This window comes from Ambystoma mexicanum, chromosome 6q, assembly GCF_040938575.1.
Source record: "Ambystoma mexicanum isolate Mex_15411 chromosome 6q, UKY_AmexF1_1, whole genome shotgun sequence".
Classification (NCBI taxonomy): domain Eukaryota; kingdom Metazoa; phylum Chordata; class Amphibia; order Caudata; family Ambystomatidae; genus Ambystoma; species Ambystoma mexicanum.
Window position 1 is genome coordinate 1,335,591,195 of NC_090937.1, and position 25,168 is coordinate 1,335,616,362.

Consider the following 25,168-nt stretch of genomic DNA (forward strand, 5'->3'; position numbering starts at 1 on the left):
AGATTCAGAGGCACCTCACACAGCTCTAGTAATAGCAGCAGTGACCCTGATGACACCACCACTGGAGGCAATCCACCCCAACGAGGAAGAGGAAATAACAGAAGAGGACAAGGTAATCAGGGAAACAAATCGAGGAATTTTTTACAACAGGGCCCCAACCGGGGCAACTGGGACAACGACTGACGACAAACAAGAAGCGGCAATCGCTCTTAGTTAACCTATCTAAATACAAACTTACTGAAATAGAAGAAGAAGTCCTTAATAAAGGCCTTGGCTACGTTATCACTAAGAAACACGACCCATTTCTCTTTCGCAGTGATTTTCAAAAACGCATGCGTAAGATTCATTTGAAAGAATTCTTCTTTAATACTGCTAACGAAACTACGATACCACACACTAAGAATTGCACAGGTTTGAAAAATCCATCTACTTTTTGTCCCCCAAGCCACTCTTATTCACCAAAGTCACTAACATTTGAAAAAAGAGTTCTAAAAGAAATTGAGAGATTAGAAAAGCAAAACCACTCGGCCTTTCAAAACCTTAACCGCTCAGAACAAAATGCACTAAATAATCTCTCGAAAAATGAAGGGATTATAATAAAACGAGCGGACAAAGGAGGTGGAATCATAGTCCTAGACACAGAAGACTACATAAGTGAATGTCTAAACCAACTTAATAACACAAAATACTACAAAAAACTACCAGAAAATCGCACCAAAGAACTCTCGAAAATGATAGAACAGAAAGTTGAAAAAGCTAAAGATCGCGGATGGATAAGTCGGCAAGAAAGTGAATTTCTAATAAACTCAGATCCATCTACGCCGACCTTTTACTGTCTACCTAAGATACATTAGACCCTCACTAAACCTCCAGGCCGCCCGATAGTAGCTGGCATTAACTCCATCTTAGAACCCCTCTCAAAATTAGCTGATCACTATCTAAAAAACTATTTAACAAAAATGAAATCTTACATCAAAGATACTAAAGAAGTTATCAATCGGTATGAAAATCTCCTGTACGATATCAACACACACCATCTTAGCTCCTTTGACATCGTCTCACTATATACTAATATACCTCAATGGGAAACTATTGATACTCTTGAAGAAATACTACTAACTAGACTAGATGAAGACCCAGTACCAACGTAATTTATCCTTTGGTGCATAGAGGTTTCACTAACTACAAACTTTTTCGAATTCCAAGGCCAGTTCTACCAACAAGTAGAAGGAACGGCCATGGGAGCCACTATGGCCCCAAGTGTAGCGAACTTATATTTGAACTTTTTGAAAAGAAATATATCTATGTCAACAACCCATTTGTCCAACACTTAAAATCATGGGCCAGATACATAGATGATATTATTGTCACCTGGAACGGGACAGAAGATGAAGCCAATAGCTTTGCAATATGGCTTAACCAACAAAATCGCCATTTACAATTCACTATGAACATCGAAAGAGAAAAAATCAACTTTCTAGATCTTACCATCTTTCACCATCAAGGTGCGTTGTTAGTTAGGCCTTATCATAAGGCTAAAGACAAAAATTCCCTTTTACATTATCATAGCCATCATGTCAAACATCTCAAAGATAACTTACCATATGGCCAATTTTTAAGACTAAAAAGAAATAGTAGCACCCGAGAAGCTTACAAGGAAGAAGCAGGAGCTCTTTCTATAAAACTAAAAGACCGACTATACCCTAAGAAACTGATAAAAAGGGCAGCTAAAAGAGCATATAACAACAATCGAGAAGCCTTACTTGAGGACAAAGTCAAAAAACCACCAGACACAAGAATAGTGAGTGTGAATACTTTCACCAACCTTAGTCTCTCCATAACCAACATAGTACGTAAACAATGGAAGATTTTTGCACAATCTAGTAGTGAACTCCCCTGCCCACTTTTTGTTTTTTGCTTATCGCAAATCTACCACCATAGGAAACAGGGTGAGCAGCAGTAAATTCAGAAGTAAACCACCAGAAGTTGAAAATCTAACTAAAACATGGGGTCTTAGCCCAGTCACTGGCCATTACCCCTGCGGGGGATGTTCAGTGTGTAAATACACAAAAAAATCTAAAGAAATTGAAATAGGGTTATCTACTCCATGGAAACAATTACAATTCTCTAATTGCAATTCTGAATTTGTTATCTATATGATAACCTGCCCATGCGGCTTAAATTATATAGGAAAAACCAAAATGAAAACTCGCATCATAGAACACCGGAGCTGCATGCGCAATAAAGCCATCCTAGCCCCTATGGTAAAACACTTTATAGATAAAAACCATTCAAGTGACGACATAAAATGGACAGTACTACTTACACTAAAAGGAAACAACATAATAAAGAAGAAACATCTTCTACTAGAAAAGGAACAGAGACTTATTTTCCAAACTAAAAGTGATGAACTAGGGCTAAACGAAGACATTGAGTGGCACAAGATTTAAGCGCCAGATACCACTTTTCTATATAGGGTTTAATGTGCTCCTCAATAGCTAATTGTCACCCCGTGGGTGCTACTTATACACAAGAAGCTATGTAATTAGATTACATTCTTGCTTACGTTTTTACGTTTTAATGTTATCAGGATAGATATTCAGATAATGTATAGTGGAATCTATTTCTTTATACACAACACAGCCTTTTGTACCCTTTGTTTTAAGTGTGTTTTAGACATTTAAAACAACTGGTATTAGTAAACACTACCGGCACTAATAAAAACTAAAAAAGGACTAGTAAGCCTATATTAAACCCTCTACCCAAGATGGCGCCCGCGATCGAGACAGCGGCAGGCAGAGGATCCAGGAAAAGGAAGGACGCTAGTGCACAGACTAACTAAAACAGGTAACTCGCTGTTTCCCAACCGTTTATAATCTATTTAAACTCAATATTGACTAAAAAAAACGAGATATTAATGGAAACATGCCAGCTGCTTTAGAACCATTTAGAGTTATTAAAACGACCATTCACGTCCTATCTACAGATTCAATAAAGGATCTCGTCTACACAGACCTTAAATTGAACTGTCCGCATTCAGAAAACGGAAAAAAGAATACGGACACACCTGCCTTAAGCCATGCATGAGCCAAAGACCACCTGATAACTAATACAGGTAAGCGATTCATTAATATGAAGGGAATCCTTTATTTCTATCAACAAACCACTAATTTGCAGCTAATCTCAAACGCTATAATAGATCCAAATCCCGTGTTTTTTCGGCTTTGGCCCTTACTACCGATTTCGACTAATGAGAACATTCCGTTCCCACCCGCTTAACATAAACGATTAAACGCGACTTGAACTTTCAAAGCCCCTATCTATAAAGAACGACTTTTGAAGTTCCAAATTCTCATTCTATGAGGTAAGCCTTGTCCTACTGTTCCCTCAGTGCACTTTTCTACATGAACAGAGCCAACCTGTTAGTAACCTTCACCAAATTATGCATATTAACTTTGCAGGTCGTAATATAATTCAACTTGGAGTTACAAATAGACCTAGGATATCGAAAACCTGCTTAACTCAGGATCCTTACCTCCTCAAGAGCCACTTGCTCCCGACAGGACTAGGTAAATTATTACTCTAGCTCTGTCTTGTAAATTGAAATTATTACAGAACCAATTGGAATATTTATATCCCTTTCTTTTCTGTTTTTTGTTTCATATCAACAGTTGCAGAAGGCAGATCCAACCCCGCCATGTAATACCAGTAATAGGAATTGATATCCGATGACAAATGTATTAAATACACCTCCTACTGATGTTTGTTTTTACTGTAAGGAATGATTTAGATACAGTGACACTACTCCTGAAGAAAGTTCCCAGAATCACCAGAGAACTGAAACATGTCGAGTTCTATCTAACCATCTAGTGTAACAACTACTAGCTTGACGAAATAACTGCCCCATAATAGGGCTTGAGGATCTTTGCAAGTGTAAAATCTTTTTTCTGCATAGATCAACATATCCATTTCAAGCTTCTAGATATTTGATATCAAAATATACAAATTAATGTGTCACGACTAAACAGTCTTTCTCTTTTTAGACATTGTGTGTATGTTTTATTGTACCAAATGAATGGGGTCGTCCCATCATTTCTTAACTCAAAATGTATTTTTTCTACAAATTATTGAATTAAAACATGACTTTAAATATACCATTTACAGCTTTGATTTAATGAACACAACTGTAAACTGTTGATATGTGTTAACTACCTCCTGATGTTTTTAAATATTGACCCACCCCCAATATAAGGTAGAACGACTACTTAGGTAGTTCTATTGGGTTTCCCTAAAGACGTGTATTAGATACCAATCTAGCCATATGTTTGCCTCATTATGATTTGTAAAACTCTTAGTTTACCTCTGTGAGCAGGCAATTTGTAGATTATACTGGGATTTCTCTTTTTAGCAGTTTTCTGGGTGTGTCAGCAGTGGGATGGATGATGAGGCCACAGAGCAGTGCAGGGAGTGGAAGCTACTAGAGACATGTGCTGTTTTACTCTGAGGACTGTACTGAGGATGGTGCAAGGAGGTAATGCAGGCTCTGGAAGTCTCCACAGAATTTATCTTTGGGTGATTGTCATTTTGATGACCATGTCTAATGTCAAGCGAGGTGACATTTTCGATTTTCCACATGGCCAAATGTGCTGCCTTTTTCAAAGCCAAAACTATTGTTATTGCCAGGATGCATATAGCATGATATTGGACAGAATTAGGATGCACAGTATTTTTGTGGGCATACAGTCAAACATGTTTAAAAGTGCACATATCTAAACTGAAGAGAAATATATTTCAAAATGAAACACATCTTTACTGGATCTGTTCACTGGCAAAAACTCATTTAAAAATTGAGCATACATTGGCCACCAGGGGCTGCAAGGATGAAGTCCACCTCCGTGTGAGCTCAGCCCCCACGGGTCCTAAAGCAACCTGAGCCCCCGCTTCTGGACTCCCCTCCAAGGTGGCCCACCGTGAGGCAGCCATGTGAACCCCCCTCCCAAGGGAAAAATCCTGAAGAAAATCGATGTATAATTTGAGGAGAAAAGACTGAAAGTACCAGAGTCCCTTAACGGCAGCCTGCAGTGCTGTGGGAAGGTAAAGTTAAAGTAATTGTGGACTGTGCAGCTCCAGAGGAGAGCGCTGTAGCCGACAAAGAGGACAGGAACCGTGGCAGCTGTCGAAACGGGCTGGGCACGGAACCTCTTGCCCCTACCTGAGCGCTGGCTGCAACACCTTGATCCCCAGAGGACTCGAGAGGAGAGACGCTAGTGAGACGGCAGTGCATCCCAAGCCAGTCACGTAGACTGAGAGCTGGCTCGGAGACAGTGGGCCCTCCAAGTGAGTCCTGCGCCTGGTACCGCGCAGCGGGAACTCACCAACGTTGAAAGCAGTGCACCGGCACCCTACGCTGGACTAGTGAAGGCGGTGAGTACTGGGCTCCTAAACCACATTGCACCAGCCCACACAGCAGTGCTCCCCTTTATCATGACTGCTCACGGAGATACATTGGAATATGCCGCGCGGCCTCAAAGACTGTGACCTCCAGCACATAACCCCCAGTGCTAGCACATGTCTCCTTCAATTGAAAACTCATGTGCTGGAGGAGAATTGTCCTGAGATCCAGTATCCCACGAAGATGCCCGTTGAGCCCTAATCACACTGACTCACCAACCCCCAGAAAGATGGGTGTGCAACCAAATAAGGGAGCACTTTTAACTTCCCTATCAGAACCAAAGCCATGCTAATAGTAACATACAATTGTGGAATCCATTGACCTTCAATAACCCGCATGAGACCTCCACGCTGCATACCCACACGGTACACCACGAATACGAGGAGTGTCACAGAGCCCAAAGTTGCACGCTGTAGGTAAAAGCCGGAGGGAGGATGCTCCACAACCTAGAATACCACCTGTGGTGCCAAACTGACACAGACCATCAGCTAATTAAGACTACAGACAGGACACTGTTTGTGGAATCACTCAGAAGGCCTCCAAACCACCAGACCCCCAGTTCATTGGGTCAACACAGATATGGGCCTCCCATACCACCCCCCACACCCGACAGTGACCAAAGTGACGGGGAGGCTTCCGCAGCATGAGGCATCAAGAGAGCGGAGAGAATCATGCAGTGACATTGCCCCAATACCGGAAAGAGACCTGAGGTCACCCTCCCCTGCGCTGCCACTTGAAATACAGAGATTAACGGACCTGAACCCCAGGATAAGCCGGACAAGTACCCTGTATCTGTGAGATCCTGAACTAATTTATGATAAGGAATTGGGTCTGACAACATCCCAAGGACGCAGCAAGGACAGACTCCACAGAATCCATTGCACACTGCAACTCCGACAGGTGCCCTTAGGTTAAACAATGGCCAATGACAAGTGAACTACCCAGAGGGTTGGGCCCCCGGTCTCGGGGCATGTGCCCTCCTCTGCAACCTAGGGCGGTTATCTCAGTTGACAAGCAGCTCTCTGAGAACCAGATTGACGCTTGATGAGGCCATCCCCTCCGAATAAGACCCATATACCTACCTGCCGCAAGGAACACAGGTGGTTCTAAAGAACCGTGACACACTCCCTCCTTGTCGACTGAGCAGTGAATTCTAAGTTCCGAAGGGTTGGGCCCTCCCAATATGAGGCGTGTGCCCTCCTTGGATCCCCACGTCAGAAGAGGGAACAAACCAGACCCAACCTCTTGAAGCAAGGGGTATCAGAGTTCTGGAACTGGCATAAACTTTATGTGAATGGATGTATAAATTCTGAGAAACAGAACAGAAACTCTGTCATCGATTGAGCTCCTTGTGAGTGGTACATGAACATACATGGCAAAGTACTCACCGGCATAAGAGATCTATGAACATAAAACAAAAGCTGGCAGTGTATCGCTTCCTGCCACACCTCACTGACCCCAAACCGCCTCAATACAACAAGATGGTGACATCACAGGCAGATTCAGCCGCAAACAAAGGAGATGTAGCAGCTCTACTAAATGAAATTAAGAGCATGAGGGCAGATATCGGAGGTAAAGTCGTGAACACAACCAAACCTCACTGGGAATGTTTGAGTCCCACATAGACGTAAGGATCTCAGAGATAGAAGCAAGAGAGGAAGAATACCGTCTGAAGATGGACGACTTAGAAAATCGAAAAAAGGCAAAATAACATACGCCTCTTTGTTATCCCGGACAAAGAAGGAGAAACGGAACGAGATCTCAAGAACACCCTCCACGAGATTATGAAAATCCTGTTTGCAGACAACTCTATCGGTGAGCCCAAAATCGACCGGATACATAGAGCCAGAGGAGCAGCAAGTGGCCTGAGGACTGTGTTAGCATGATTCCATAACTATGCGGACAAGGCGAGGGTCGTTTAGAGAGCCATTTGCGCCCCACAGATCCTTCTTGACACAGCCACAATATCAATATTTCAAGACATATCATCATTGCCACTCGCTATGAGAAGACTGTGCATGCCACTCACCAAATGGCTGAAAGAGAAGGGAGTTTGATACTGGTGGGGCTACCCTTTCTCACTCATGTTTGAGTGGGATGGGAAAACAAAGAGAGTGCAAACAAAGAAAGACATCCAAACCTGCACAGCCGACCTGCCGGGACATCAAGAAAATTAGGAGAACGAGGATGGACGAGAAAATGAAGAGAGACCGTGGCGCATACAAGGGCCGAGACGCGGAGGCGTGTGGGGATCCAGGAAAGTCAGTAGGATGAATGACTCTCCTCGGGCAGAGCATTAATGGTAACGTCCTTGAGCCAGTAGATCCTCAGGAAAGAAAAAGTGAATCATAGGTTGCCCCGGGATAACCAATAGAAAATCATACATCGGCTGGCGGATGCTTGCAGTATCAAAAGGGACCAGGGAACTTCCAGCCGACAGAAGGAACACAAGACGGCAGTGTTAACTGCCTGGGTGGACAGGAGGGAGACACTAACTGTCGGGAAAGTGATGGGGACAACCAAAATGGCACATCAAGGGCTCGAGGGGACAGCGCATCCCGGGATCCAGTAAGTTCAGTGGGATGAATGCATCTCCGCAAGCAGAGGGGTGACATCGCAGTGGACTTGGTTCCTACGGTGCACATTTCAGGTAGGTGCGCAAGTAGCTGGCAGAAGAGGTTGCGGGCACCTACCCGATTTTGACAGTAGAAACACACTCAGGCATGATCTTGATTGACATAGGGACAATGTTTTTTTTCTTTTTAGTATTGATGCAGTGACTCGCGGGAGGAGGAGGGAAAATGGGGGCTCAATGGTTTAACGATTCAATTGTGCAAGGACCCTGGCGGGTCTGGTTCTTACTGGTGGTCCAATTCTAGCAGGGAGATGTTATCCAAACTGGTGCGGATGCCATCAGGGGTTCAGGTATGGGGGAAGTGTGTGGGGAGGGGAGAGGGTCGACATGCAGTGTTGAGGGAATATGTGACTAGGGGTCTTCGTGACTATGCAAAAGAAGCAGATTTGGTGAAGTCCATTAGGGACATGGATCAAGTCTCCGATAGGTCATGGCAGTAACTTCTAATGCGTCAGCGGGTGCTCTTAATAGAATCTGCACACTGAACGTAAAAGGGCTCAATTCCACTACTAAGAGGTTGATGGTGCACAGAGAATTACGGAGATCTGGAATTGATATACTCTTCCTGCAGGAGACCAAGTACACTCGAGAGGAGGAACGCAGGGTGATACAACCCAGAGAGGGATACGAATTTTGTGGGTCAAGCCCATTGAAGAAAGCAGGAGTGGGCATACTGGTTAAGAGTGGGATGGAGCTCAGGTTGTCAAAGGTATGGTCAGATGTTGAAGGAAAGGCTCTGATGTTGGTGGGGACTATGAGGGGCCTGAAGGTCATGTTAGCCACGTTATATGCACCCAATGTGAGACAAGCTCATTTTCTACAGCGCACAATATCCAAAATAATGTTAGAAGCTGAAGGGCATGTAATAATGGGAGGGGATTTTAACCTCTGGGTGGACGCCAGTAGAGACAGGCAAACAGGAGTCCCCGACCTCTCGGAACCAGTTGACATTTGGAGAGTAAAACGCCCGAACACCTTAGGCTTCACCTTTTTCCCTGCACCCCACGGTACATACACAAGAATTGATTACATATATATTTCCGAGGATTTAGAAACTGTCACGGCCTGCAGTGAAATTTAGCCAATCGCCTGGTCGGATCATGACATGGGGCCTCATTACAATGTAGGCGGCCGTGGAACGAATGGTGCCGGTAAAGGACCAGCACCATTTATTCCGGGCCTCCACATTACGAGGTCTGCAGCGGGTCCCGCTCTGGACACCTGGCCAGACCAGACATGCAGAGCAGGACCCCCTAGTAGACCAGGATGCTAACAACGGGACCGTTGTTAGCATCCTCCCCATTCCCATTGTGCCCTATGCGGGCTCAAATGGGTATGGGGATGTACCAGGTCCGGGTCCCACGATATAGAAGAATATCTCAAAGTTAATAACGGTGGAGATCTCGACGAAGGTCGTATGGGAAGCGGGGAAAGCAACCTGGTGGGAGTGCTGATCAGGGAGGGGGCCAATAAGAAGTGGGAGAGGACTCTGATTGAGAACAAACTCAGGAGAGAAATCACTTGTTTAGACTGGGAACCCCAGACGGCTGCTGAGGGAAGTGCAGAGAAGATTATCTTAGCCAGGCAGAAATGCAATGAGCTTCGCCTTCTTGAAGAAACACAAGTCGTGAGAAAACTTCAAATACTTAAACAAAAGTTTTATGTATGACAAAGGCGACAAGGCCGACACGCTGCTAGCGGCCAGACATCATGGGCAAAGGGAAGAAAGATGGGTTGCAACCATTGATGAAAGGTAGAGGGACACCCAGGCCCCACAGGGGAGAGGGATCCCAGAGGCATTTGCCCTGTTTTACCATCACTTGTATAAATCTGAAATGAACAAGGATAGGACAGTTATAGATGACTATCTGGCTGGAATGCAAATGCCTGCACTGACTAAAACTGAGGCGGACATGATGGACGCCTCAATTACAGCAGAAGAGATTGAAAGTGCATTCCGGCGGTTATCACTGGGGAAGGCACTGGGGAATGACAGCTATACCGCAGGCTTTTACAAAACCTTTTTATCCCCTCTACTCCCCTTTTTGGTTAAGTTGAATAATGATATATTGGAGACAGGAGTAGCTCTGGACTCCTTCTCGGAAGCATTGATCCGGTCATCCCTAAGGAAGGAAGAGATCCCAAATGTTGTGGCTCATACCGCCCAATATCACTGCTCAATGTAGATGCTAAGATCTACACGAGAATCCTAGCTGCTTGCTTTGAGACGTACGTGCCTCATCTCATACACGCAGATCAGGTGGGATTCATATTAGGAAGACAGGGATCTGACACTGCGTAAAACCCTACACCTGATACATGAATCCAAAACAATGGCAGGAGACCCTGCACTTCTGTCCATTGATGCGGAAAAGGTGGTTGATAGGGTCAAGTTGGGATTTCTAGAAGCGGTAATGGCTAAGGTACGGCTGGCAGAGAGATTCAGAAGAGAAGTAAAAGCGGTTTACACATCTGTGAACTCCAACTACTCGGGGTGGTTTCCACTGGGTAGAGGGACCCGGCAAGGATGCCCTCTGTCTGCCATATTGTTGGCTCTCTCGCTCGAACCCCTCGCAATAGAAATCAGGGCCAATCTACAGTTTGAAGGGATGTCGGTGGGAGGGGAAATAATTAAAAATTGCCCTATATGCCGTGATATGCTTTTGCACGTCACTAATCCGCTCACATCAATCCCCACAGCGATACAGTTGATTGAACACTACAGACAACTCTCAGGCTTAAAAATTAACAAAAACAAATACATTGTGTTCCCCTTACGGGAACTCACACAGGAGGACAGGGAGAGGTATGCAGCCCTGGGACTTATGGTAGGGGATACCACTTTAAGATATTTGGGGATAAACGTGGCGTGACGATTAGATGACCTATATGAGGCCAACGTCCCCTGTCTACTTGAGAAGTTCTGGATCGATCTGTTGAAGTGTCAGAAACTTACAATTTCATGGATAGGGAGAATAAACACAATCAAAATGGTGTGTCTCCCATGGTTTTTATACCCCTTCCAGATGCTCCCGCTAAAAATGCCCAAAACATTCTTCGGTGAAGTAAAAAAAGCTATTTTAAGATTCCTGTGGTAAGGGAAAAAACAGAGAATCTCATTTGAGATGTTGACACTGCCCAAGGAAAAAGGAGGCTGGGTCTACCTGATCTCGAAAGTTATTATGTAGCTGCCCAACTGAGGGTTTTAATTCCAAACTTGAGGAACCACACACATTTACAGTGGGTAAATCTGGAAATTTATAGATTCACTCCAGCCACCCTAGCGGAATGGCTCTAGGTCCCCAAAGACAAATTAACGCAGAGGATATGGAGGCATCTGATTTTGGGTACAATCTGGGCGATTTGGAGGGAGGGCAAGGACATGCGAGGTATCACAACATGGTCATCCCCATTGAGCCACATATGGGCTCCGGGTGTCCGAGAGCAAATCCCGGATCATGGGAGGTTTCAGAATTGGTTTGAGATGGGTCTCGAAAGGGTTGGACAACTCTGGAAGGATCGCAAGTTCATTGCAATCATTAACCTCGAGGAGACATTGAGTATAGGGAAACTATTAGTATTCCAATTCCTCCAGTTAAAAGATGTACTGACGAGAGAAGCATGGAAGGAGAAAATAGAGAGAGAGCTTACTTCCTTTGAGAAACTACTCGACACCCTTACTGACAACAACGCTTTGATATCAATCATATATAAAACTCTAATAGACACCCAAGGGGGCTCCTCAACTAGACTCATACAAAGATGGGAAACAGATATGAACGTGGAAATAGACCCTGCCCTATGGTCCAAGCTATGTAGGAACTCTTTTAAAGTTTCTATTGCGTCTCAGTATAAATTGCACGCTGTCAAACACCTCCATAGATGGCAATATGATCCTCATAGGCTATCCAGAATGTTTCAAACAATGAGCCCCCTTTGCTGGCGTCAATGTGGTCAGCTGGCAACTTACTGGCACATGTGGTGGGAATTGTCATGATGCCTACCCCTGGGGACCCAGACCAAGTCCAGCAACCCCGGAAGCAGGCATCAAGTTATCCTATGCAAGCCCAACAACCCCTGCTTGGGGCTATTTGGGTCCAGTCCTGGGGCCTATGGCGCCAGGCTCATATGGAAAGTCAGTCCTGGTGCCATAGGCGCCAGGCTCATAGATTGAAACTTACCTGATGCAGACCATGCTGCAAACTCACCTGATGCAGACCATGCTGGAAGAGCTCCAAGCCAAAAGAGGCTTGGAAGGGACTACTTTACTTAGGGACTATTTTTTACTCGGGCGGGGCTGAGGAGGAATACTTACCTGGGACTTCTTTGGAGGCTATTTAAACCACACCCGAAGAGCAGCACACGCTTCTCGTTATTCTGCATCCAGCAGCGTAACGCTCACCGTGCCTGCAAGTCTGCATCCAGCCTTCTGCCACGCCCGCCTCGAGTTTGGAGCTCCTAGAAAAAGGGAGAAAGAAGGAGAAAAGGTTAGAACAAGAGCAATACCTTTGATCCTTACCTGAATTCCCGATCCATCGCGCCTTCGATCTGGAAGAAAGAATTTATTTTATGCGCATCGCCTCGCCTGCTGCAGCGCCGCGCTGAACTCACCGGCCTTCGCAGTATCTTCACATTCCACTGCCACACTCGGGCATCTAAGGAGAAGACAAGAACAGCAAGGTGAGCCAAGGGAATACACAGAGGAATATTAGTTACCCCCCCATAGACTTACCTGATTTTACCACCGGGGCACTATTCCTCTTCACGGGTCGGCGCAGCTTCCACTGCATCTTCGCCGAACCCCGGCCCCTAAGGGGAAACAAAAGGACAGCAAGGTGAAACAAAGGGTCTAAGAAGGGGAACCCTCCTCACCACAATAGACTTACCTGATTTTACCGCCGGGGGTATTATTCCCCGAGACTTCATACTTTCTCTCAGTGCCTGAATAAGGGAGAAAGCAACAGGTTACATATTGACATTATTTTATCGAACTGTGTTGGAAAATACAAACCCTTACCAGAATACCACGGCGCCTTGCCGAGAATCTCGGACTCAATATCGTTCTGGAACTCACCAATTCTTTCGAGCCAGTGAAGCAACTGGTTCTCAATGTGCCCCAGCGCTCAATGCAGGATGGAGAGCTCATCTTTTCAAACCATCAGGTGAGTCTATACGAGGGGACATCAAAGGTGATCTGTGGGAGAACAGCGGGGGTGGGGGGATTTACGCTCAACTCCACGGGTGGTTAATTCCCTTTCTCCATTTTCAGAAGAATATCCCTACTGGCCAAGCAAGCGAAGCTAGGTGGGCCAGTCCAGTCCGTCATCTCGTCCCTACGTGTCACATTGGTGGAGACCGCAGCTGTCCAGTTCTGATCGACGCCTCTGTGGGAGCCAGGTGAGCGTAACAGGAATGCCCGAAAGTGAGAATGTTTTGGGACGAAGTGCTTGGGTGGATTAAAGATGTGGAAGGAATTCGATATGAGGCAACGCCTCTTCTGGTTCTGTTCGGGTTGGAGAAGGAGGAAGATAGATATGTAAAAGCTGCAGGCCTCGCAGGCCCTATGCTGTTAGCAGCCCGAGCATGTATTGTTATGAGGTGGAAAGCGAAAGTTACACCGAGCAAGAAGGAGTGGGAGAATGTGATCATCAATATTTGTATCATAGAAAGAATACGGCAGGTGTTCATGGAAAAGCCACCCAATATGAAGTCCTATGGATGGACTTCATTGAGAAATACATTACCAGTCCCTGACATCTAGAGGGTGGCTCTGTAAAGAGACACCTATCGTCTAAGAATTGGGGATTGAAATCCATGGGATGTTGGAAAGCAACCTAACAGGAATGGGGATTTGAATAGCACCTGTTGACCCTGATTGCTTGCTGCCAATTAACCTTCAGTATGACATGGAGCACACATCTGAATATGTACGACGATATGTGTGATTATAGACCTGTTAAGAGATTTTCTGAGACTGCAACACTGTTTGTGGGGGAAAGGGATGGTGGGGGGAAATTATTTGTTCTGGGAACAAGGGGTTTAGAGTTTGAGAGACAAAAGGGGTATCACTAATCAATAAAAAATAAAATTGAGCATACTCTTTATTGTATTACATGACATTATTTTAGCTGTGTCTGCAAAGCATCTAATGCCTTCTTAGCTAAAAAGTGCCCCTTGTGGAAACTGCATGTGACACCAATTGAGCTTCTGGTAGTACTGTTTGATCATTTAGAACTGGCTACAAAGCAGGCCCATGCAAATAAGGGACCCTGATTACCTGTGTGTATGGTTCACATAAACAAACCTTTTGCATGAGTAGTTCTGTGTGAACCTCCACACTGACCTTGCTCGCTGAAACCTAATCCCAAATTTGGAATTTGGACAACTTGAGAGGTCTTGCAAACTTTTCAACTGTCTAATCCATAGTAGCATAGAATGGCGTAGTGTACACACTCTGTTACAGCCACTTAATGTAATCTCCCACTCCCAACCAACTCTGGGACATTCTCCTCTGTTGTAGCAATTTACGTCCCATGTGTGCATGTTTTGCATGTTGAAATGTGCTGTTCCTTAGTAGTAAAAAAAGAATATGAGTGATGTAGAGTCAGTTTCAGCAAGGAGTATAATCACTGGGCTTTTCAAATAATAACCAGCACGTCTTCTTTTCAATGTTCTACATCCCACATCTAAATCCTTCTGCCATATTCTACCTCTCCTTCAACTACCCTAGTAATCTCTCACTCTTCCCGTCTACAAGACAGACCCCAAACTACAACAGCACGTGCCTCATATAACCTGAGAGCCAAAGCCATTCCATGCATAGCATGAAGGACGTTCGAGAAAGTTCAGACTGGTTGAATTGATGGAAATTCAGATGAATCAGAGTGTATGCCAATCAGTTGGGTCAGGTTTATACGTGAGCAATCAGGCCCTGTTTGTGTTTGGCACCGTGGCTGGGGCACACATTCCTGAGCACATTGTAAATGTTTCCTTAAGGGTCAAAGCCATTGGGTGACACATTCATTGTGTTGTGCCACTCCATGATGCCAGGGATGAGGTCGAAAGCAGCATTTGACTTTGGCAAGCCGGCACAAAACATGGGCTGCGCATGGTGCAACTTGTGTTCTCAGTGTAAAGCACATTCAGGGGATTGGCTAATGTGGAAACAGGATGTCTGCGTGGGATCAGTGAATTTCTAAACTATGAGACACTCCAGATCCAATCCAACACGAACTTTGATTTCACTAAAGACATTTTTCTAATGAATTAATGCTCATAAAAAGAGTCTGTTATACAGAATCATGAGATTGCACGGATAATAAAATGAATAAATGTGTCACAAAAATCATTTGTGAGACAAGTTGATTGAGTACATCTCCAAGAATGTTAATGCCTGAATTGCTGAGTGCATGAAACACCACTAACTCGAAACAAAGTCAGCCTTTTCATGGTGCGCATATTAATGATAAGAAGTGATGCACAAAGTGTGATTATGTTTGCATTAATTTAAGTAGAGTCACTATTTAGCATGTCCCTTGCACAAATTTAGATAATCGCCAGAGTGATTAATGTCACCATGAAGTACATTTTGAATTGTTCAGTGGAAGGGTGATACATTATTTCAGACATTTTTATGGCAGGATCGTGAGCTTAGGGCCCTTTAGTAACGTGCACACAATGGATGGGTTCGCAGAATAACTCAGAGTCCAAATAACTGAACCAACTAAGGAAGATGGCAAGGTTTGGTTTTATTAACAATTATCTAAAGCAGGGACTTACAACAAACATCAACAGACGTTCTATCAATTTTCTCTCAGCAATCTTTTCATAAAACATACATTTGATACTAAAAATATGTAAGAGGTGACGTTCTACTACGTTGTAAATAATGAAAAACCTACTAGAGATTGTAATTGGCTTAAGGGGAACATCTAAATATACATTACATAGGAACTGGGATTGTGATTGGCTGGCCGCTGTTCGGTAAACAATATATGCCTACATCTAAAACATGTCATCTTCAAAATCATTAAGTAAACGTTTTCAATTGATCCTCTTAATAATGGTCTACATAAGCTATATAAGTGAGGCTTTTGGATCATTTTGATCACTTGCACGATGTGGGATATCTGAAACCTTTGGATAGTTGAGTTGGATAAAGTGAATATAGGTCCCTGTTTTGAATAGTATGATTTCGTTTTTCTATATTGTTGATGGATTTGTAGGGCGGGGGTAGGAGTGTTGGGGTTGGATTTTATTGTATTCTCAACTTTATAGTGTTTCTTCTGAACACTACACTAACGTGCTACTTTGTTGTTTCGACTTTATAGCGAGCCATCTATTTGTGACCTACAGTACCTGTCTCCCTTATGCCCTCTTGGGGCTCGGGTTTCCGACTTTTTCTTCTTTCCTCTTTATTGTATATACTTTTTCTATTTTTCCAAATTAAACATGATCATTTTTGTGAGAACCAGAAAAAGTTGTTTACAATGAATGCTAGGATAGTGAATCATCTAAAAATTGTTTCATGGAATGTAAATGGACTAAAGACTGTGACCAAGAGCTCCAAAATTTTATCTTGCCTGAGATCAAATTCATGTGGCATTGCCCTCCTCCAAGAGACTCATCTGAACGATCTTGAGGCTAAAAAGTTGAAACGGGGTTGGGTTAGTGAAACTTTCTTTTCCACTTTTAACTCTAGTGAAAGGGGTGTTCGATTCTTATTAAGAGAAACCTGCCAATATCAGTCCTCTCGAGCAAGTCAGATAAAGAGGGGATAATTGTATGTGTTTTGCTCAAAGTGCAGGATGCTAAGATACTCTTGTGTAATGTGTATGTTCCAAATCTGGATGATCCACTTTTCTTTCATGAGCTTGCTCCGCTGCTTCAAAACTACAATGTGGATTTGATTGTCATGGCAGGTGATTTCAATCAGGTGCTAGATCCGGCACTGGATTGTTCAAATGGGGATCATTCCAGAAACCCTAAGAGAAGCAATATAGCATTTCAGAGTTTAATAAGGGAATTAACCTTGTCGGACATATGGAAATTATAACACCCATGTGACAGGGACTACACTTTTCATTCTCATTGTCACGCTACATACTCCCGCATCGACTTTTTCCTGACCTCAGGACAAGTGACTTCAAGTTGCTATGTTTCCAAGATTGGCCTAATTGCCCTGTCGGACCATGCTCCTATATCCCTGAGTCTCTCATTGCAACATACTTTGACTAAATCCGCAAGATGTACAATGAATTCCAATATTCTCAAAAATGACCAAATCAGAGAGGAGATTATAGAAGAAATTGATAACTTTATTCAAATAAATCGGACTGCTGATGTTAAAATTTCCAGTGCCTTGAAGCTTTGAAATGCTTTGTCCGTGGAGTGTTAATATCAAAAACCGGCAGGCAAAAAGAACTGAGAGCTTAAGAGATGCAGAGGTTAACAGAGGAAGCTAAGCAATTAGACAACCAATTTGCTGCCACGAGAAGTGAAGAGACAAAAAGTGAATTGAGAAAAGCCAAATATGAATTGAATAAACTCATCTCCTCGCAAATAGATTATGCACTTTTCAGACAGAAAATTAACTATTTTGAAAATGGAGAAAAGGAGGGAAAGTTGTTGGTGCACAGATTAAAGGTGGGCGATAGTAATCGCTTCATTAGTGCAATTGAGTGTCAAAATAACGTCATTGAAACTCAACAAAAATGGATTAACAAATTATTTTGTGACTTTTATGGAAAATTATATGAATCTGAGCTGACATGTAATGTGGCGGAGATTGATGAATATCTTGATTCATGTGAGGTGTCTTGTTTGTCAGAAGAACAAGCAGCTAGTCTTGATGGACAATTCATAATTGAGGATTTACAATTTGCTATTTCAAAACTTACCATGGATAAATCTCCCGGAACGGATGGCCTACCTGGCGAAATTTATAAAATTTTACCTGATTCAGCTTTACAACTTTTATGTGATGTATACAAAAATGCTTTTGATACTGGCCTGCTACCCGATTCAATGCGCCATGCATTAATAACTGTTCTGACAAAAAAAGATAAATCCGCTACAAAATGTGAAAACTACAGACCGATAAGTCTGATTAATTGTGACTGCAAAATTTTGGCAAAAATGTTGGCGGTACAATTGGAAAAAGTAATAACAACTCTTGTTCATGAAAATCAGGTTGGTTTTGTCACTGGAAGGGCTGTAGTGCATAATATGCGGCACCTATTATTGTCAATTGAAAAAGGTCACACTCAGCCAGTAGCCAATGCAGTGATCTCGCTGGACGCTGAGAAGGCATTCGATCGGGTGGAGTGGACCTTCTTGTTTTCATGCCTGAAGAGAATGAAATTTGGTCAGATCTTTCAATGATGGGTGCATTTATTGTACAATGATCCGTCTGCGAGTGTTCTCACAAATGGCCTCATCTCTGATAAGTTCACGCTTCACAGAGGTACAAGGCAGGGCTGCCCTCTCTCACCTCTGTTGTTCATCCTGGCTATGGAACCACTAGCAATATGCTTGAGAGCAGATGTCCATCTACAACCAATAATTGGTGGCAATCGTAACAATTTGATCTGGTTGTACGCAGCTGATCTACTGATTGCCCTTCAAGAGCCAGCTACCTGCATTCCTCACTTAATGAGTGATATTCACCAGTTTTCAAGAGTCTCCGGTTATAAAATCAAGTGGGGTAAATCTGAAATACTTCCCATCAACAATCTGTGTCAACAAGCTACTTTTGCACAGTTTCAGTTCAGATGGTGTGTGGATAAAATAAAATATCTGGGCATATCGATTAGTGCTGAGGTGATGAAATTACCAACGATAAACTTTGGATTGCTCCTCCCCAAGTTAAAATCAGATCTGGAAAGATGGGGCCTCTTGAAACTGACTATGTGGGGGAAAATAAACTGTATAAAGATGAATCTAGCACCTCGGGTAAATTACATTCTGTCAATGTTACCAATCAGGATACCAGGGCACTTTCTTAAAGAAATAGACAAGGCTATGCAGAGATTCATCTGGGATGGGAAACCACCAAGGCTGGCAATTTGGAAACTACAACTTCCCCTGCAACAGGGAGGGATGAATTTACCGAAATTTAGTGACTACCATCTATCTTTCTCTGCACACCATCTATGCAAGTTCATTGAATCTGCTAATGAACATCCACACGATATGGTGTGGGAGTGTGGTGCGGTATGCCAGCTGGACCCAGAAGCTCTGTTGACCTCTAAGAAATGTAAATCCAAAAATGCTAATCCTTTGACTAGTTTTTTACAGGACTGCTGGTGTGAAATATCCAAGCGTATGAATGCAGATCCTTATCGGCACTTGAATGCCTCCATTTGGCTCCACCCTGCCTTGAAATGTCAGGAAAAAAGGTTTTTTTGTCTGGAATGGTTCCTGATGGGCATAAAGTACATCCATGATCATATAGAAGGGGGGAATTGGATCTCGTACACACAACTTCGCCAATCTCATAACATGGCGGATTGTACATTCGCCGAATACAGGACATTGAGAACTATTGTGTCAAGATGTCTTGAAATACCTCAACTGACAACTCAAAATGTCGCCTGGTTAGCACTGCAGACATGTTCAAGTGCTTTCCGCCCAGCTGCCACATTATATGGATTCTTGAAGGGATGCAGAAAAGGGGATCCAATATTGCCAATTGTCTGGGCAGAAGAGCTAGGAGAGGACATTGATCAAAGATGTTGGCAACGCTGCTGCGAGAACATTTGCTTGATGAGTTTGGACTGCGGCCTTAGGGCATCATAAACAAAAATTCTCCTTAGAGCCTACTGGACACCAGCTAAGTTATTTCAGAGGCAACTCTTGGCGTATGATCTCTGCTGGAAGTGCAAAGGTGCAAGTGGCTCCCTCATTCACTTGTTGTGGTTTTGCCCGAAAACAAAAACATTTTCGGAATATGTATGTGAAAGATTAGGACTGGTTTTGAATTGTAAAATCCCTCTATCTGACACCCTTCTGATTTTATGTGTCATATCTCAGTTGGATGATTCTACCTTTGGAAAGAAAACTTGGTTGCTCCGGGCGTGTATGATCGCCAAGAGGATGATACTGAGAATGTGGAAGTCAAGCAGCTCCTTTAACATTGATGAGTGGGTGGAAGAACTACTCACTGTTTCCACTTATGAGAAGGCCATTTACAAAGATTCAGGAGACGTTGAAAAATGTTGGGACATTTGGGGAAGTTTCCTTGAGGTATATGGGTGATGTATGCCTAATTATTTGGACTATTAGGTCTCTGGCCTGTGAGCTATAATACCAACATGGTTCACTCTCTGACTCATTATATGATGCTTTATTGACCAATAACAATGCTTGAGAGTACAATTATGTTTAGGTTCTTTAATCTTTGCTCTATTTTCTTTTTCTTCCTTCTTCTTTCTTTTCCTCCTTTATTTCTTATCTTTTAAGCTTTTAAGTCTTTTGTCGATATCATCTATTCAATTGTTGTTATATTTTTGTTTATTTGAAAATAAAACTTTGAATTGCAAAAAAAATGATCCTCAAACTATAAAGTACTTCGTTATGTGGACCTCTACAGTTGGTTGGCCCACTTGGGCCATGTCTGGAAAATTCTGCAGCATGTAAACCCAGACCCAGGTGCAAGGAGGTGGGCCTGACTCTACCTAACCGCCCAATTAGCCAACATCATTCTGCCATGAAGATTGTCTTTGAACTTGGCCTTGAAAGGTATCCTTGTGTCTGGAAATACATGGGAGTGCAGGCACACGCTATCATTGATCTAGGAATCCAAGTTCAACTCTATTTTCATTCTTAGCTCATATGTCAGGAGACCAGGATTTGGTCCATTTTGCAGGTTTTTAAATGTCTTAAATGAATACAACTTGGCACTCTTGGTGTTATTTCTCTGCACCTTAACATGGAATTATTCATCCTTCCCACGTTTACTCCTTTCAAGAATAGATAGCTGACCTTGGCTTCTTCAGTTTTGATACCAGGGCAGATAGCCTTGCCATGCAGCTCCACGATTTCAGCTTATTCTTGCTGCAACAAAATTCTCACCTTTTCCCTTAATGGGTCCTGGCTTACTAAATTCATGACACCAATGCTCAGCTCCACTGCTTGCATTCTTTTAACTACTTATAGCAAAACTTCTATGACAACTTAATCTACTTGCGTTTCAGCATATGTACACTTATTCAACGATTAATTCTCTGTTGCACTTCATGCACTTTTAATTTTCTTTTTCGTACTTAAAAGTTCACTTGACTCTTTACCTCATGATTAGTTTCTTGTAAGATCCATGCATCTTCTTAAACCAACATCCCGGGACGTCACACATGTCTCGTTTGACATAACTATCTTCTATTCTGCTCTTTTTCATATTCCTTCAGGGAGTTCCTCCCTCAGATTGTCGTCTCTTCAGGGATACATTCGATAGGGTTGTCTCAGTGGGTATCCTCTTTCGAATATACACTGCAGTATTGGCACAATTGCTGGTTTCAAACACGGCCCAATCACAGACTTTCAACATAACGAAGGTAGGGGGTGGGATTTCCTGCAGAGCCATGTAACTGCTCCTCTACAATAGAATGCAAGGTCCTATTGAAGAAAGCATTATGGATATGTGACATAAAGCATTTAGGAACCACAGCGTATAACAAACAGTGCTGTGAATAACCATGAAAACTCAAGGCACTGCTCTACACTGTAATCAGGCGATAATGGAAATATTGCAAATGTGTTGCATGACAGTGTATATGACGTAACTGAAGTGATGATACATGCATTGCAGCTATTAGGAAATAATTGAAGAAAGGCAGCCAGCGTCTACTGAGCCTGCTCTACTGAGCCTGCAACAGTTAAGAACATTTTTAATGTACACTAACACACGATTGCATCAAACTCTGTGTTTTTTTGTTTTTTGTGCAATTTATTAGGTGTCTCATGGCACTCATACATCACGTCAGGTCTTCATATGTTAAACAATGATTCTATAATATTAAGAGTGCTCAGGTTATATATCTGAAGAATCTCCTATGTATCACCTGATTAAAGCAACAGAAGTTTCAAAAGAAAAAAAAAAAAAGAGTGCTCAGGTTATGCAAAACATGCATTACAGATACATTGGGCCCCATTCCGAGTTGGGCGCAAAGGGATTACCAGCACCGGTAAGGACACCGGTGCCTGGAATCCCGTTGCACCCTATTCCGAGTTCCCTTAGTGGGTCCCTTCCTTAACGCCTGATCTGACCAGGTGTTAAGGACGGGACCCGTTGAGGGACTTTAGAGCTAATAACGGTAATGCAACTTGCGGTACCGTTATTAGCTACTTCCCCATTCCCATTGAGCCCTATGGGGGCTCAAATGGGAATGGGCAATGGTTTGGTGAATGGGGACTTACCGGACCCGTCAAGGTCGGACTGGACCGGTAAGTCCCCCTTTCACCAAACCGGAGTCGTTACTGGTATGGGAGGCAGTCATGGCGGAAATAGCGCCATGACTACATCCATATTCGGAATGAGGCCCATTATCTTGATATTCTACCTTTACTCTGTTTATGGGCAACAGTGTGCCAGCTTTGCAGACCGGAAGGAGCAATTACATGAGCAGAGTAGGTTCCGCAAATTATCCTTAAAATAAAAAGTGGCACGTCAGCATGCCCTCATGCTTTTTTGGTTTAAGTCTAATTCCTAGCACCATACTTTCTAGTTACATCCTGTCACAGTATACCATTAATGAACTACCCTCCTTCAAAAAAGAAATGTATTCTGCGCATGATTGTATCCCACACGCCTGGCCACTCCTATGAGAATAGGCCATTTACACTAACAAGAGTGTGTTTCTTTCCCTTTGACACCAACAGAGTCATAAGAAGCCTAGCCTGAAAATATCTTGTCAGCATGTTAACGCTGGCCATACCAAGAGTAGGTAACTGCCTGTATTTAGCACACAAAACTCTTGAAAGGGCTCCTTTGTGCTGATTAAATACTGGTTCTGCGTATATGATGGAATCATTTACAATGATTGAACGTAAACTGGTAAATACACTTGCACACCAAGTTAATAACAGTTTAAATTGTAAAGTGAAGACTGTTTAGACAAAATGATTACAGAGTTCAAGGTGCAGGGGAAAAAATACACAGCCTTGGTATCTAGGCTGGAAACATGTGAGGAAAAGAGAGAGCAATCCGATAGGGATAGCCGCGTCCCCTGCACACTATCGAACAGGCCAAATGGCCCAATGTAGATATTAATCCGAAGATTATTTTGCTTGTTTATGAATTTTTTTATATTTCAAATGCAGAAGATTTAGGAAAAACAAATTCAATAGACAATTAGTGATCATCAACAATTATCAACACTAATGACCAGATTGGAATGTGAGTCCAAACAAAGCCCAGCGGCTGCACACACAGGCTTGGAGAAGGCAGTGAGGGTGAGACCTGGGGCCTGGACAGGGCTACACGAGGTAGGCAGGGGCCATCTGGGTCTGCAGCCTACAAGAACTCAGCTCTGTTGCCAAATTCCCAAACCTCTGCATGTCAATTCTTAGCCCAATACCCCATAGAAATCAACTAGAAGTGTCACCACCTTCAGTGTGTAGCCACAACACCCTACTGTATCTTGTGGATGGACATTGCGCACATATAATTCAAACTACAATCTGTGGGTGCTGTGTTCAAAATGAGTGACCGCAATTGTTGACGAATCTCGGATTGGGAACGTCCTTCGTTATCGACAGCGAAACTGCATGGTCTTTGTAACGACTAGTTCATCATTATACCACTCCTGAGGAAATTGAATTCACATGGCCCACCAAACCAAATATGGCAGAGGAATATCACCGGAGTGTACTTGTCACCCACATCAATGTATCATCTCACTGTCCCTAGAAGTGTGAGGGTTGAGTGGCCCATCACATCGCCACTCACATTTGTAAACTGGTTGCCCGGATTCCAATCCTACTCAGATGTGTCTCCCATGATGTACGCCAATAGTGAAATCAATAACTACATTCACCTGATGCACATGTACAGCTACAAATACATTTAGGTGCACATTCATCTGCCCAACAGATGTTGGAGGGATGTTTGGTGTGTAACCCATGCATTTGCAGTCACAGTGTGTGAAATGAATGCAACACTGCAGAAAAAGGCCAAATTTGGCAGCACAGACATTCACATTACATATACTGAGCATGATAGTGACCATCACTGGGATTTCCAAAATCACGGAGCAACAAACACCATCACTGGCAACATCACCACACATATACCTTTGACCCACACAAGACATCAATAAAGCCATTCTGATGGAAATGTCAATCATAAAAGCACACTTACATCCACAACACAATCACAACCCTGTGTGAGTAGTGGGGCCATATACACCAACCAGATCTCAGGACACAGGCGTTTACAGTGCAACATCCATGGGTACTGCAAGGTACAGTCATCATTGCCCTACGTAGGTAATCATAGATCTGTACAGCCAACATACATGGCTACATGACAATCTGTGCAAGGAATGCAATGTAGGACAACCTTGACTACCACAAAGATGAACCATAATAATTAACCACCACCACCTCTACACACATACAGCCAGAGATGCACATGACAGTCTGCACACAACACACATATGCAGTTAGGGTGTTGGACATTCCAGTGACTGTGTATGAGTGTACCTGTGTGGGTCACACATGTGAGGAGCAAAGTTTGAGTGGGACTTCTGTGAGACCATATTAGGCTACAGCAGAAGATTGCAGATGCAATTCCAAGGATGTGTCCTGTGGGCTGTGTATGTGTGTGTACGAGGAGTGATCCCAAGGAGTTAGTCGAATCATGTCCTGTGACCCTGATTGGCTGCTGGCCAGGACATCAGGATCTTTATGAACATGGACAAACAGTATCAAGCCCCACACACACTGCAAGCCACACCCCATACACAATCTACATTTCCCCCGAACTGATATTCACACTCCCTCCTCGGCCACTAATATTGACAAGACACGCAGCCATCATCACTGCACTATCAACAGCACTATATTCCTCACCCTTCACTGGC